Raw genomic sequence first — 15,929 nt, 5'->3', positions numbered from 1 at the left:
TTCAAAAACAGAGAGCTTTCTTCCAACACCTAAAAGGTGCATTTTAAAATGTTATAAAAACGAATAGGGGTGTAATACGGATCCTCGCGAGAAGTGGGTACTAATTTTACTTTGTCGGTTCTCTACGCGATTGCATCCTCGATTACTTACTTCTTTATTGCACCTGTTTTCCTGTTTATTGCACTCGTAAAAATCTCTAAAGTGGACTGGACGGGTGCGTGCTTATTACACGGCTCGGAGGCTCGCTGATTTTTATTAACATGAAAAAAATGGCCTGTACACTTTTGCCGGCTCGTTCGTACGGACGGAGGTGATCGAGCGTGGCTGTGTGCATTTTCGGGGATGACGTGCATCTATTTCAAACAGATAATCATCGTTTTGCGCGTAATTGTGAACGAGCGACTTGCCATATCAATTACATAGTTTATGTAAGTAAAGGAACCCTGCACTATCTTTTGCTGTCGCGTAATGAGCGCGAGACCTGTTTTTTATTAAAGTTTAATTTTTTTGTTTCTTTCATAACTGGTTCTGAATGAAATTTATGATTTTTAAAAATAGGTACTTTGAAATTATTGACTCAACTTACCTAGCCCAGGATCGGGTGGAACAGACGAATCACTCCTTCTCAATGTTTCTGAAAAATAAAGAAAAAATTTTGAATGTCAACAATAGGATAATTTTTTTGTTATATTTTAGTGCTACGTACATCTTTAAGCATTACTATTTTCTTAAACATGTTTGAGACTACATCCAAACTAATTTCAGTTACGAGTATACTGATAGGCATATGTACATGTTACAAAATTATACACACATGTTTTTGTTATTATTACATTAACAGATTGTTGCTTAGAACTTTTTGTCATCGCAAGGGAAAAAAGATAATTTGTGAGAAAAAAATACTAAATAGATCAACACTCTACCGATTGAACTGTGCAAGCCAGCATTGCAGGATTGTTTAAATCATTGTATAGTAAGCGTAACTCTTCCTAATCATTACCTTTCGATTTTCGTAATTTATAAGAGCAGAGTTCAAGTTAAAAAAAAAAAAAAAAAAAATTTCCAAGCACAACAAGTGTTGAAAAACCTAGTTTTCAAAAACAAATGAGGCATTTTTCATTCTACTTCCGCCGGGCCTCACGTTTCATCCTGTAATACGACCAAAACTTCTCAACTGACGCTACTCCAGAAATAAAAATTTGTCTCTCGGAAGGGAAAAAAGAAAACACAAAAGCTTTTTCTTCGTAGTACGGGCATTAAAATATTCAGCAGCTGCTGTTTAGACGCCGGAATAGGCCAAATAGGAGATGCGCTGTACGTACGTCAATAACTGCTTAAAAGAGGAAAAGAAATGGGAGGAAAAAAAAAAAAAAAGATTTCTCCTCCGCTCGGAATCCGCATGAAAGAACAGAGTGGAAAGTGTGTTCTGGAAATGCGACTGCAGCGTTGATTAGCTCTCTTTTTGTCCGAGAAAAAGAAAGGGGAAGCTCGAGGAGGAAAAGGGTTGGGTGAAAGTTCGAGTTTTACGGCCGCCGTAAATAGCGATTCTCTTCGCGAGCTAGGGGACGAGGCTATGGCTGGTGTGATTCGACGACGACTTTGGAATTTCTATTTGTTCGGGGAATGGCTAAGAATATACCGGGGACGCGATGTTTGTGGGTCGAACGCAAGGTTTTGGAAAAGTCAGAGATATTTCGCGGCCGCTGGGGTGTATCGAAGAGTCGAGTCGAAAATAAAAGTTTCGACGAATAAATCCACAAATTATGTTTACAAAGCCTTCGCGAGTCTTCGTCGATGAAGAATGTTGGAAAAATATAGTTTTTCATTCCACGTATTTAGAGTAGTTGAATGAACTTTATGATATATTCCGATGACTCGCTTGTACGGCTATAAAAATAGCGGTAAAATGTTTTTAGTGGCTACAAAGAAAAAAAAAAAAAAAAAAACCAAATCTACGATATTTCAAAATAAAACTTGAGTAACGTGAGCGTGAAACCACATTGCTGTTGATACAAATCGTCAGCAAAAGATATTTTTCTAGATCAAGATTAGAGAGAAAAAAAAATGTACGGTTTTATTGGCCCCGCTAATAATAGGCGTTATCAATAAAGAAAGCGAAAATTTAAAAGACAAACACATAAATCCGAGCTAATAGAGACGCACGGGTGATTTTTGCGCTTGAATTTCAGAGGCTTCAATTTACGACGGAAACAAACCATCATCGGATCATTCAGTGCACGGCAGTCGGATTATTATACTCCCAGAATTCGATCGCGACGTGAGCCCCGGCACGGAGCTCGTAAACGTTTTGAATTTTCAATCGCCGGGACAAGTGGAAATAGCATGCGCCGAGTTATTGCACTCGTAAACTCTTTTTTCCGGGCCGTCGGAACGACTTGCCGAAATGACTGACTTAACGAGGTCGAAGACACGTGGAACGACGTCACGCTCGAGCTTTTATACACATTTTTTTTTTTTTTTTTTTTTTTTTTTTTTTTTTTTTTCATGACAATGACTCTTTACGGCTGATTTTTCGGGACGTGATATGTTTTTATTTTCTTTTCTGAAACTACTGCCGCAACGCTACTAGAAAAAAAGGTATGAATTTTTATGCCATGGATGAGGTAATCTTTAAATGCCGAAGTGGCTCTATAGCTCATTCGGTGGTACACTTTATGTTTTTCAACAATGGCCTCGTACGACTGAAATTAACCAGCACTTAACAAACATTATCGGACCGTAAGCGAGACCGTGAGTGTCAATTTATTGTTGTTTAAAAACTTTTGCAGTAGATGGACCACCTCGCTCGCAAAAATAACATACCTTTTATCCAGATTCTCGATTATTCATCGAGGAAAAAAAGATGTGCGATCAATCACCAAAGTGCCTTGAACATATAAAAATACTCGCCTATTGATGAACAGCCCAAGTCCCCCTTGAAAAAAACAAAAGTCATCATCGCACGCGGAAGTTTATTGTCACTTATCGATAGAGAAAAACAAGCGTCTCGAGCGAATTAATCGCACAAACTTTTCGGAAGCCTTTGCGTATTCACTGATTTATATACCTTTGATTTGCTTCCAGATAACCATCGAGCGCGCGTTCATTTTGTGGTGGAGGCGCGCGAGCCATGCCCCGGCAAGCGACGGCAGGAGCGCGATGGCGGCCAGGCCTTGCATACTCACAACGAAGGAATTTCGTACAGGATACTAGACTCTAGCCAAAAAGGCGTAGGATAGCGGATTTTTTTGCACTACCGTGTGACAACACGCAGCTGGGACTCAATCAAAAGTGTTCGACTCGGTAGCGTAGGAGGAAGTGTCTACCAGCGCCCGTCGGGGAAAGTAGAGCCACGAAGAAAGAATAAAAAAGTGCTGGAAGATGTGTAATGTTTGTGCTCGTGTGTTTTGTAAAACATCCACTTGCCAATTGGCAACAAACGTATCGTGGAAATCGCAAGTGATTGTAAGGAAGTGTACTATTGGCTATTAACATGTTTTTTCATATTTTGGTGATTTGTAAAGGAAAAAACAAAGTGTATCGTTTGTGCTCGCAGTAAAACAACAGGTGTGAAGCGAATAAGATGATTCTGTTTTTCAGAATTACAGATTTTTGAAACTAATGATTTACAGTTTGTGGTTAAAATTTTTCATATGGCATTTATGAACTACAAAAATAAAATTTTTAGTAATGGAAGAAAAATATTGTCAATAGAAGATAGGTATCTCGCGACTTGTGTCACTAACAAGGATAAATTCAAAAAACACCTTTTCCATTCAAATCATATAGGATAAGATGGACACTCGCAAAAAACCGCGGAAAATGTATTGCAACAGCGTATAAGATGGTGAAAGAAGAAAACGAGAAAAACGTTCAGCTGCTTTCCGTCGGATCGTCGGCCCATCGGTGACGGGACAAACAGAGCTCGCAAATGTCGTATCAGCTTATTTCGACACGCCAAATCTGCGCATCGAGTCGGTACATTACTCGAAAAATCCGTTAACAGTAGCTATCCCACGGACTTCGCCATTTACATAAACGCGGTCGTGTTTCTAATAGTGTACATACCGACTCCTCTGTTCCCTCCAGGGAGCAAAAAAAGAGCAGCCTTCCTTGCCCCTCTTCCCCCCAAGAGCCTCGCCATAAATTGTCCGCAAAAACGAGCAGCTTAACGAGTGCAAAGTAGCGAGTACATCCTATCTCGAATTGCAGCGAACAATAAAACGTAAAAAACCTCGAGACAGGATCCCCTTTGTGGATCCGGCGCTCGAGAGTTCTGACCCGATGCAGTTCGACTTTTCGCGCCAAGGCGAAAATAAACACTCGAGGGAGGTAAAATTGCAAAACTGACCAACTGGACGTACCTACAGATCCATGCGCGTTGGTAGATTTTTGCTGCATAGTAATGACGTCGCGGAGCTGGAAACATAATCGGTGGCGAGCGGGTCGCGCATAAAGTTCGCGGAGCACGGACACGCGTTAATTAATAAAGATCCTTGGTTTCGATACCTGCCAGGAGCCTTTACCAGCGCAAAAATAACGACGCGTGTTTTCGTAAGCACGAGACTCGCAAGTTGGTCAGGGGAAGGGAGGGGGTTATTTCACCGGATTCCCATAGGCGCAATAAAATCGCAAAACTGGGCACGCGGGCGCTCCGCGCAATTTGTTTAGCTTAGATTTTTATTTTTCTCGCCGACCACGCACACGCGCAAGCCTTTTTAATTAAAGCGTTCCGCGTTTTTCTCCTCCTCCTCGTTTTTTTTGCCATTAATTAATTAACTTGGCGCTCGAGGTTTAATAAGACATCGGCTCGTGTATCAGTTTTTTTTTTTCCTCATTGATAAAGACAGGAAAAAATGCAATCAAGGCACAATTCTTGGAAGCGCGTATAATTAGAGTCCATGAAAAATACACGAAGGTTTTTCGCTTGCCCGACGTGTGACTGTACCTGCTCTGAAAACGAGAAAAATATCGACGACTGTACTATATCGTAATTAGAAGCGACGAGCACGGAAAGGGGGAGGGAAAGAAGCTTTGGATGTTACAGACGAGGATAACAGGAGGGCCGAGAACAAAAAGCCTGAAAGGATCGGTGCGGTGGTCAGCTACGAAATTTCATTCGGCCAGATTGGACGAGGCGGGAGGTGGAATTCGTTGAAACGAGAGGCGCTCCTATATTGCGGTGGCTTGCGTGCGATAATTTATGTGAGCCAGGCTCCGGTTCTTCCGAAATACATGCGAGGGAGCTTTGAGCTTAATGTGGGGGGAGCAGCGCGCGGAACGTGTCGTAATAGAGTTAGTGTCAGGGGCTGCGTGGCCGGACCCTTTGGACATTAAAATCACGAAAAAATCGCCGGGGCAATTGGCTCCCTGAAAATGACGGCCACGGCTTCTGTCGGCTTTCTTGCGGTTCAGGCGTGCAATTAACATTTTCGATATAAAGATGCAAATTGCTGAGGTGGGAAAAATTACGCAGGGAATGATTTTTGCCGATTCAAATGTGAGAATTGCAAGGAAATAACGTATCTTGTGGATCTCCAAGCCTTGATTGTTACCTTGGCGTATGTGTGACATCCAAGTAAATGGGGCTTTGCAAACCCCACGTGCAGGGAACTAAGTAAATGAGAGAAAAGCTGCATTTCTGCAAAAATTTATCGTTAAAAAAAATGAATAATAATAATAATTTTTTTTTTCAAACAAAATATATCAAAGTCTATGAATAACTTCAATTTTTAAAGTTTTGCACCGTAATTTTTTTTCTCCATTCGCCAAAGTTGGGAGAAGCCTATAGAAGCAAAAATGTCAGGGGAAAAAAAAAACACCTCAGCCAGCGATCGATTGCACTCAACGTAACATGCACCGGGAAAAAGCGATAATGAGGTCGTTTGTGGCAGAGAAGAAAAGCAGAAACAGCAGTCATAAGCATGCTCGTATATTTATAGTCGGTAAGCAGCCATTTCCTATGGACTTTGACGACTCGCATGACACGACGATGGGATCGTGTGGGTGTACACATGTATACTGTATATTATGTGTATACATATATGCTCGATTTATCGGTCTCGCGTCCTGCGGTTTTTGGCTTTGTTTATACCCGTTGGAAATCTTGTAAAATAACCCACACGCGCGATGCTACTATAAGCGTACTTACGTACGTATATACCAAGTATACGGTAGTACATACTACATAGGTAGGTACCGCTAGGCTTTTCGTTTCTCGTGTCTCGCGACGGGTGTCATAATAATTGCCACCTACGTGCAACTACTTGCTCCTTTTTTCCCCTCGCCATTATTTAAATTTACGATTGACGAGCCTATTCGCTCCGAGAAAATTAGGCGCTGCCCTCGTTTTGTCGAAAATCCCACGTTAAACCGTAAGAAGTATTGTTAGTCGAAGCGGACGCAAACGGCATTGCTGTCGGAAATTTCTACAAGATTACACGTTGAAGAGTCAGTCAAAGCCAGTTTTTTTTTCTCTGAAAGATATGCAAGGAGCGAATAACGAGTCAAGAGTAATGTTTTCTTCCATCACGGGTACTGGAAATACACCTCTTATTGTTTAATTGAATTGAAAAAAAAAAAAATAAAAAATAAATAAATGTAAGAAAATTTGAAAACCTTGGGGGGATATGCATTCAAAGTAAAAAAAAAAGAAAAAAATCGGTCCTGACCTAAATCTAACGCGCCATGCCGACGGAAAGCTCGGAGGGATGAGCTGCCTCGACGTTTCTTTTCCTCCACCAAGAAAACGACCCGTCTCTTTCTTCTTTTTTTTTCTTTTACGGCAAGATACATGCATTATTCACAAACGCTGCAGTGCGCATTCCAAAGCTCCCGGCTTTCTTTTCCTCGAGGGCCAACAGAGCCACGATCCAAAGATCGAGCGGGAGAGATTTACATTATCTTCCCTCTCTCAACCCTCGTTGGATCCGAATCACCATTGTATGTCCGTGTGTACGTGTCGTACGAGGGATTTTTTTTTTATTACGCACCAGTAACTTACATTTTTTTTTCTTTTTTTTTTTTTTTAATATACGCACCGCAGCGCGCACAATAGGGGTAAACTCCGCTCGCATTTATCTAAATCGCGTGTAGCGTGAGCGGTTAAAGATAAATGAGCCGTGCTCGTCCGTGAATCCAGCCGAGTAGGGACTAAATGATACAAAGCCACAGGCACAGAGAGAGAGAGAGAGATAGCAAGTTTGCAAACACGACCGAAAAACAAGATGATTCTCCGCATCGCAACGATGATCTCGACTCCCGGTCCCCGAGAATGGCTTCCTGATGTATTTCCCGTATCCTGCAACATCGGGCAAAAAGTTCTAGCAATCTTATTTGCATTGAACAAGACGGGCAAATCCAGCCTCGTCGGTATCCATTTCGCCCTTATCAGCGCTGCTCGAAAGTCTCCTCAGAGACGAACTTTTCTCTGCTGAGCAGGCAGGCAGTTTCGAGAACAACGGGACTCGGAGAGAGACATGGGAGGATCATTCACTCGTTATCTCCCTTTGGCGATTCTGAAAGCGCGTCTCTGCGTCATTTTCGACTGACGCATCGGACGGAAGAAGAAGAACCAACGCGTACTCCAATCATTGCAATCAAACTCAGATGTACGTATACATCGACTGTCATTAGGTACACCCGATCGCTGCTCCGAGGATGCGTAAACGCAAGAGGGATGATACACGAGAGACGATGGATGTTTGTGTCTGGCTTTCTTCTCGTCTACAGCGGGCATTTCTCTCTTTTTTTTTTTTTCTTGCCCGTTGGATTTTTCCCAGAGGAAAACCAGACGGTAGGGACGAGTTTGATCGCCGGACGATGGGAGGGCCCCGCATTCGTTCCGGAAGCCAAGGGAATTTCTTCTTTCGTCTCCAACTTTCATTCCCCTTCCCTGCCCTCCACGACTCCGCTCTCTTTTTCTCTTTCAACTCTCCCGTGCGTATACACCTTGGAAAGGTGTTTGCACGCACGTTTAATACATGGTGGAAGGGAGGGAGGACAGCCCAACGCGATTTGGCAATGGCTGCTGGGAGTATAATCTCCCGTGGAAATTGGATCGCCGGGAAGTAAAAGAAGCGACAGCGCGTCCCGAGAGAAGTGCAATTGCGAGGGAGCCGCGTACTCTCCGAGGAACAAAAAAGAATAGTCTTCCATGCCGTAAATAACAATCTCGGAGTGAGGGAGAGATAGAGGGGATCCTTCTATTATCTTTGAGCTTCGTACAAGAGCCGGAGTTGAAAGTTTTTCGAGCGTTACGGCATCGTTGCCCCGCGTGTGGGTGGATACAGTTAAGTAGAGACAAAGGCGACACGCACATCCGGGTGTACTCTTGGCTTTTTACAGTTGACGCGGCAATCCATCCCCTCGTCGCTTGGCTCCATTCTGCTTTGCTCTTGTTAAATTTTCACTCCTCGGTTGTTTCCCCGAATTTTCGGAATTTACGGCTCTCGAGGTACTTCTCAGAGGTGTTAGTCTATCGCACGTCCAATTTCAAAGGATATGTTTTTTTTTTTATTTTCTCAAGAGCTATCATGTTCTCACACGGCAAATCGTCGCCAAAGGAAAAAGGGGTCGATCTGAAATCAACTCGCAGAAACAAGGACAACTCGACTCCAAGATAAAAACTCATCCTTTTACCTCGCTTTTACACGTCAAGAATAGTCATGGCCCCTTGTTCTCTCCAAGCGAGACGCATCGCACGCAGCGAAAAATCAGTCGCACGCTGTATGTATAGTGCATTCAAACGCAGCACACGTGAGCAAGGCCCCCTAGCGCCATTATCGTGTATGCGCCGCGCGTCGCCACTCATTGCAAAAGGAAAGAGAAGAGAAGGAAAAGGAAGAGAGACCACACCTATCGGATGCTCGTACGGCACAAGGGAGAGGCGAATAATAAGGCGCGACGAAGGCAGCACTCCCACGCACCTGTCGGAGAAAAGTCGATGCGAAAAGGGACGCACCAACGCGCCGTCTAGCCTGTAACTGATTGTTTATTCATCAGACAGCTGTTTTTTTTTTCTTTTTTTTTCTTTCCTCCTCTCTTTATTCGTACATCGATTTGTGCGGGAGTATACTCGGAGAACCTTTATCTCCTTTCCGGAGGGACGGCGAGGGGAAAGAAATACCAGGACCGCGCCATGAGGATCCTCTTTTCCCCGTAGCTTTTGTCCCGAGTCATTTTTGTGCGGCAGTGTGCATTTGAGGGAAAAGATACAGGACTTGGATTGTAGTTTTATGCAAAGCGAGTACGATGAGGATAGTTGCGGATGGTTGGTATCGCAACGAGACCACCAGCGTCTCCGAGAATCGCAGAGAATTTCTTTACTTAACGAAATGACGCTGCCGGACGCTCGGCGCGATATTTTGTTAATTAAACGAGCAAGTTTAATTTTCGCAGTCGAGGGTCTGATTGCCGTCCTGTAAGCTCTGGAACTCAATTATCTTCGGGATGGTTGTGGGAATATTTGAGAGCAAACCACGCTCGGAGGGAAAAATGGCTCCCGCGAGGAAGAGAAACGACGTAAACTTTGAAAATCAAATCAGCCCTACTTAACGATGCAATGGAAAGAAAAAAAAAATTTGCCAAACTCCGTACTCTGCCAACTTCCTTCTCGACCCCATCTCGTACAGTCCATCTCAACTTCTGCACCACTCCGTTAACGCTGGCCCCAGGAGCGCCAAGTTGTATCGCCATCCTCCATAGCGAGAGGATATATAGCTGTGAACCTAGGGCTTTCAGAGCCGGTTGAGCGAGTGGGGGGTACGTGTAGGTGCGCGAGAAAGAGAAAAGGTTCTGGTACGGGAGGAGAGAAAGCAGCAGAAGTGGAAAAGCCGAGGGCACATTATCGAGCCGTCGATGGAGAAAGAGAGACGCAGGGCGGTGAAAGTCGGGGAGAGAGACGAGAGGTGGAAGGGTGTGTCGAGGCTGGAAAAGCGCGCGCCATGGCTGTGGAGCAGCAGCTGACACCCGGACGAGAGTTTGTGCCTCCTACTCCTGCCCCCTTTCCGTTCGTCTCCCCCTCGAGCGTATTACGTACATCTCCCTCGTATTCGCGGGCCAAGAGGAATTTCCAGGGACCCCCACGGTGCTCCGAGTGTACACGTATGTATATATGCGTAAGCTCGAGTTCGTTGCTGCAAGCTCGCCTACTCCGACCCCTGAGTGCTTTTAGCTACACCCACACCAGGTATCTATATAGATGAACGGGTTCGCTGGCTGGATGGCTGCTCCCTTCCTCGTTCGGTCGAGGACTATAGCGATACGCCGGCGAGTTTGTCCCCGCGCGCAGCGATCGATAGCCGGTGTTGTGGCAGCAGCGACGTCGACGCGCCTGTCTGGAGCTGAAGCGTAGCCAAGGGCTCGCTTGCGTCTATACGTAGCATCGAAATGCCCAAGACTGAGCTGCGGATCTTTTTTTAACTGATGGGAGTGCAGAAGCGTGGTTTGTTCCGATGGATGGGTTTGAGAGCGCGTGCTTTATGAAAAATTCCCTCGGCAAGTCTTTGTTCTCCGGGATTTTAGGATTCCCGCTTTTGTAATTACAATATATTGTGCTTTTCGTTGCGTGATGGCCGAATTCAAATGGCGATGGCATCCGTGGGAGGAGTTGGATAAATTATGGGGTGGTTTATCTATTGTTTTTTTTCCAACATCAAAGTAACTTGGGCTCAAGTTTGGATTAAGATTTTTGTTTTATGATATTTTCAGGGGGATGGGGCAAAGACCAAAGCAGAGGGATAAGTATTTCGTGGAATAAATGTCTAATTTTACGTTATTTCGAAGGAAAGACAACACAACATATTATCAAGAAAAATGTTTTCCGAAAGCGCTATTTCAGTGTAAAAACTATCTCTGGGTGGATGTTGCCATGATCCATCCTAAAAAAAAAGGCAGCACCCACACAACAGTTTCCCCAATAGCACACGTGCTGTCAAGGTGTAAGGTGAAAAAACACTCGAAGCTTCCGGCGTTGAAACAAAAAGGCGTACCTACGCTTTACAAATCAGCGCACCCCCAAAAGACGTATACTTGACGAGCACGCCTTTGCTATCGGTTCCCAAAAGGCGGAAGGAGAACATTCTACACCTAATCTCCGGTAACAAAGTCGCACGTGGTTCAAAGGCCAGTAGGTCCAGGGTAAACAGGGAACAGCACGTCCCTTTCAAATCCGACCCAACAAAGTGTATACGCAAGTTAGACCTCAATGTATAATGTATGGAGGAGGAGTCGCGCGATCTCGGGAGGTCAGTAACAGCAGTCGAGAGTCGAGCTCGCGCGTTGTATAGTATAATGTACTTACACGCCGTGTACATGTGCGCAACAGCAGCAGTCCGTGCACGCCTGACACGTAACTCGATAGCAGGAGAAGCAGCCGGGCTTGTTTACGGCCTCGTAAAATTACCGAGTTGATACTCTTTCCGAGTGGAAATAAAACGATTGCTCCTCTGTGCGTGTATGGCTTGTGTTACGGCAGATCGATCGGACATGCACGCAAAATGATATCTCTCGCGACTCTCTTACGAGTTTGCATTCGCATGTTGTAGGGTAATATGCAGAGTATTATCCGTAAAGAGGTAATTATAAGTATACCTTTTTTTCTCGCTTTAATCGATAGGTACAAGTTTGTGTGTTTATTTAAATTCGATTAATGGTCTTTTTTTTAAACGGAATTAGGTACCATTTTTTTTTTTTTTTTTTTTCAACAACAGTGATTTGTAAGCGAGCTTTACAGTCTTGGTGTGAATATTATTTCCTCTCTTTTCTTCAATTGCTACTGTGGTATAAAAAATATGTAAAGTCAACGTCAGTATATTTCAAACCAATCTTTAAGCAATAAAACCGGCACTTTATTAATTTTCACGAAAATAATGACGTTTTCTTAGTTTACCGAGAAATTACTGTTCTTTTATTGAACGACCCTACTGTCCTCCTCCATCTTTTGGTAAAAAAAAAAAATGAAATCGACTCTAACTCGATACAAAAGCAACGTACGATGATTAATACCCATGGCTCGAGGGATGAGAAAATGAACAAAACCAAAGGCAAAGGTATAACAATAATCCAGACAGTCCTATGATGGAGAGCTCCGTAATTTTTCCCGGAAGTTAATTACTCCCGCACGTGGCGCAGAAAAGCCAAGCCCCAGCAAATTGAAGCGATAAATTCCGCCTACATGAGTCCCATTTACTCGTCGAGTAGGTACGTTATTAGTCTCGGATGCACTTTTCGTAATTAAATTTCTTTCCTTCCATCACCTGCACAACGATCCGAGATCGCATACACAAAAAGAAAGGGTCAATCGGCGACGGAATTTTCCATGCGGCCTGTGTTATCCGGCTGGTTAAATAGAAAGGTGGTAAGTATGATACACGGGGTGTAGGCGCGCCGCCGCCCATCGCTACCATTATCATCATCGACGCGGCGATAAATTAAAAAGGTAAAGTGGACGCAAAAGGCGGCTTTGTGCTGTCGCGAGCACATGGCCGCGCGAGTGAAGGAGCCCCAGCTATATATGCACCGCTACCGCTTCTGGGCGTGAACGTCTCTCTCTCATCTTTTCCGAGCTTTCACAGGCGCCCACCATATTGGCTCATCTTCGATAAAGTGCCCGCGTCTGTCTGCTGCTGCTTGCTGGTGCGATCGTCGAGTGCTCCCTTTTCTTAGTCTGCTTAGATATGTATACACAAGGGGGGGGGGGGGCTCAATAGCCGATTTTTAATTGAACGAAGAGTGCAGTGGGCCTCGTATCGATAGTAGCTCACTCTCAATAAAACTTCTGTAAATAAGGCTCGTTAAAAGTGACGGCTTGTTATTTTCTGCTCCTCGGCTCGCGTCGGCGCGTCTGGCGCTCACAGATTGAGACGCAGTTTTTAAAAAAAGCCGCGCAACCTCGCCGTAATCAAAGTTTCCTCCAATTAGTCGACAACGACTGGTAATATATCGGTGATTCCTCGTTCGTTAGGTACACACGAAAACGAGCTGTTTGCTGATTTTACTACGCATTGTTGCGTCCTCTCTACATTGAAGAATTGCAAATAAGATGACGGCTATCTGACTTTTTTTTCCTCATAATTGACGAACGATCGGTAGGTATGTATAGGTAAGTACAGCGGCTTCGTCGACGGGTAGGAATGTCCAAGGCGATCGGCAGCGCCCTGTTTATTTTGCCTGTCGTTATCTCGCGACATTTACAATTGGATAAAGTATCCGATTTTATTGTACGTTTGCGTCGTTTGTGCGCGACGACGAGGCGCGTCGTCGTTTTCGTTATACCTCTCGCATCTCGCTGTAAACGATCTTTAACGCGCGTTGGCCGTTCGACAACCACTTCTCGTTCGATAAATTACTTCTCGTTAAGAGCGAATGTGCAAGAGATAGACACGAGGGAGTGGAAGCATGTTTTCTCCTCTCGCGAGCGACTATTTCTCTATGTCGCCTCGGCGCAATATTAATAAACTCCGAAGTTTATTCGCGTTTGATAAGAGTAAATTTGCCGAGTGTAAACGCACCTCGGGACGTTGTTATGTACTCCCGAGTTTCTCGGGAATGAAAAAATCAATGCTGATATTATTTTGCGAGTGCTCAATCGAGTCGCGTCGATTATCCCATACGGGAAAAAGATCTTGAATAGTGCATACATTTTAGGCATCGATAAGGAGACTTTTTTCCTCTATTTCATTAGTGTACAGTTATGATAAATTGCAGTATCGGCATGGTTGGACCAAGGAAGCACAGATAAAGGAGAACCACTTTGGTTGGCAACACCAATGCAAGGGAGTCGTCCTTGCGCGCACGTTTATACAGAGAAACATGCAAAAACAAAGAAAGCGCGTACACATCGAGCAGCAGATTTTTTCGTTTGTTTCATCCTTCGAGCATCAGCCGAGCGAAAAGAGATGAAAATAAAGTTCCGGTCGCGCGGTATCTTTCCCGCCTCGGATGTATAATAAAACCCTGGATATAATTATCCGGACTCGAGGTGGAGAGGAAGGGGGCGCCTTAAGCCGAGGATCTCTCGCGCTCGAGCGTACCGGCGATAAAGCGCTTCTCCCGTAGCGATCGGGCTGTTTTCTCGTGTCGCTGTCTCCCGCGCGAGGATAAGGGAGGCTCGTAAACTGCCGTCGATTTTTTTCCTCTCTCCTTTCGAAGGAAGAAGATGCGCAGGTACATACAGCTGCGAGGGAGATAAAAAGGAAAAGTTTAAGGGGCGAGAGAGGAGGAGCGAGCGCAAGCCGGAGGTGGGATTTGGCATCGACTTTCGAAGGAGCCGGAGAAAAAAAGAAAAATATTTCGTGAATTACTGTTTGCCCTATCGCTTGAATTACCGCGGGGCTCTCCTGCCAGATGCAAGCGAATTCGTTCAACTTCTCTGGCTGATCTCGCGGTTTATGGCACGGCTTTTCAGGGTATTTTACGTTCTTTATCTCTGCTTGGGGAACGAAAAGCGGCGGGTACGGGTAACAGGCACGATAATATCGCGGCGATCGGGATTCAATTTTTCAACCCGGCTAGAGCCAGCTCGCGGGATTCTTCGCAACAACTGTACGCTTGGTAAAAGAGAAAGGCGGATTACGAGAGCGAGATTTGATCTTCGCCGTAAAACGTAATTTTAATCGCTCCCGCTGAGCACGCGCGCGTCGTTTTTTAATGCTGACCCAGTCTCTCGAGAGTGGAATTATTATTACCATCAGCGTGGCAATGGTCATAATAACTTTTACTTTTGCTGGGGAGAGAAAGAACGCCTCTTTTGTCGAGAGCCATGGAAATGCAGGGGCCGATGGAAAGGCCATTGTGGAGATTCGCGAAAGGGAGTAGGGCCGTAAAGTCGCGGAGTATCTCTTACGATCGGTGCCAAGCTCGTCTCTGCTTCTCACGCGGCAGATGTAAAAATCGTTTCGGTGATCGGCCAAAGAGTGCGCGTACAGTGGGCAAATGACGGGGCAATACGATGTTCGGAAAAATGGGACGTAATCGCGAAATTTACGGAAATTCAATTGCCGCTACGAGTGGGAGCTTTTATGGCTCGTGCATGCAAAAGGAAAAAACAAAAACAAACATAATGTACTTTATGGGAAACGTTTTCACATTTGTTGCCGAGTTTATTAGACTTTGACGTACTGAACTTGTATTTTTTTTTTTCTTCAGCTCAGCATCGATTAACCCTCAACCCGAGAATTTAAGAGCTGAATTTCTATTTTACCGATGAAAATTACCGCTTGCACTTTCACCGCGAGTCATTCGCCCAAGATTTACACTGCATCCCACAATTGACTCGCAAAACACGTTACTTCAGCAATGAAATGCATCAGACATCGAAAACTTGCACTACTCATGTATTTCAACAAGTGCGCTCAAAAAATATTTCCCTATCTCTATTCATCTCGGGGCCGTGGAAAAGTCATAAAGTCGCTCCGAGGAGAAGCGAAAAAAAACCCAATGTTTCAAAATAACACACCTCAACGTAGCGACGGATCGATCGTCCATCCCACCTAGCAGTCAAGGTGCTACCCAGCGCCATCTCTGCCACGAAGGCCGAAGCTTGGGGTTGAGGGGATTCCCGCCAGGGCGCGGGTACGACCCACTTTCCAATGGCCGCCGGGCTCCACTAGACGATTGGCCGCTCTCTCAGCGGCCATCATGGATTCCTCGCGTCGTTTGCATAATGAGTCCGGTAATGGCCGCCCGGCCAGCCAATGACCTCAACCCAGGGGTGTGGCTTGGCTCTGGCGCTCGGAAAAATGGCCGCGGGGGCGGACACTCTCTCGTGCCCGTTCTGCCCCACTTTTTTTCGAGGACCACCTAAAACTGCTGGGCTCACTTTTGCTCGAAAAAAGAAAAATGGATGGTGCCGTACCTCCTCAACACTCAAGAAAATTTTCAAGTGAAAAACAATGATTTTTCAAGTTATTCAAGAATCAAGAGACACA

This window comes from Copidosoma floridanum, unplaced genomic scaffold (assembly GCF_036245765.1).
Source record: "Copidosoma floridanum isolate Cflo_tuat_1 unplaced genomic scaffold, Cflo_Japanese_pri ptg000013l, whole genome shotgun sequence".
Taxonomy (NCBI): Eukaryota; Metazoa; Arthropoda; class Insecta; order Hymenoptera; family Encyrtidae; genus Copidosoma; species Copidosoma floridanum.
Note: the sequence above shows the minus strand (reverse complement) of the source record.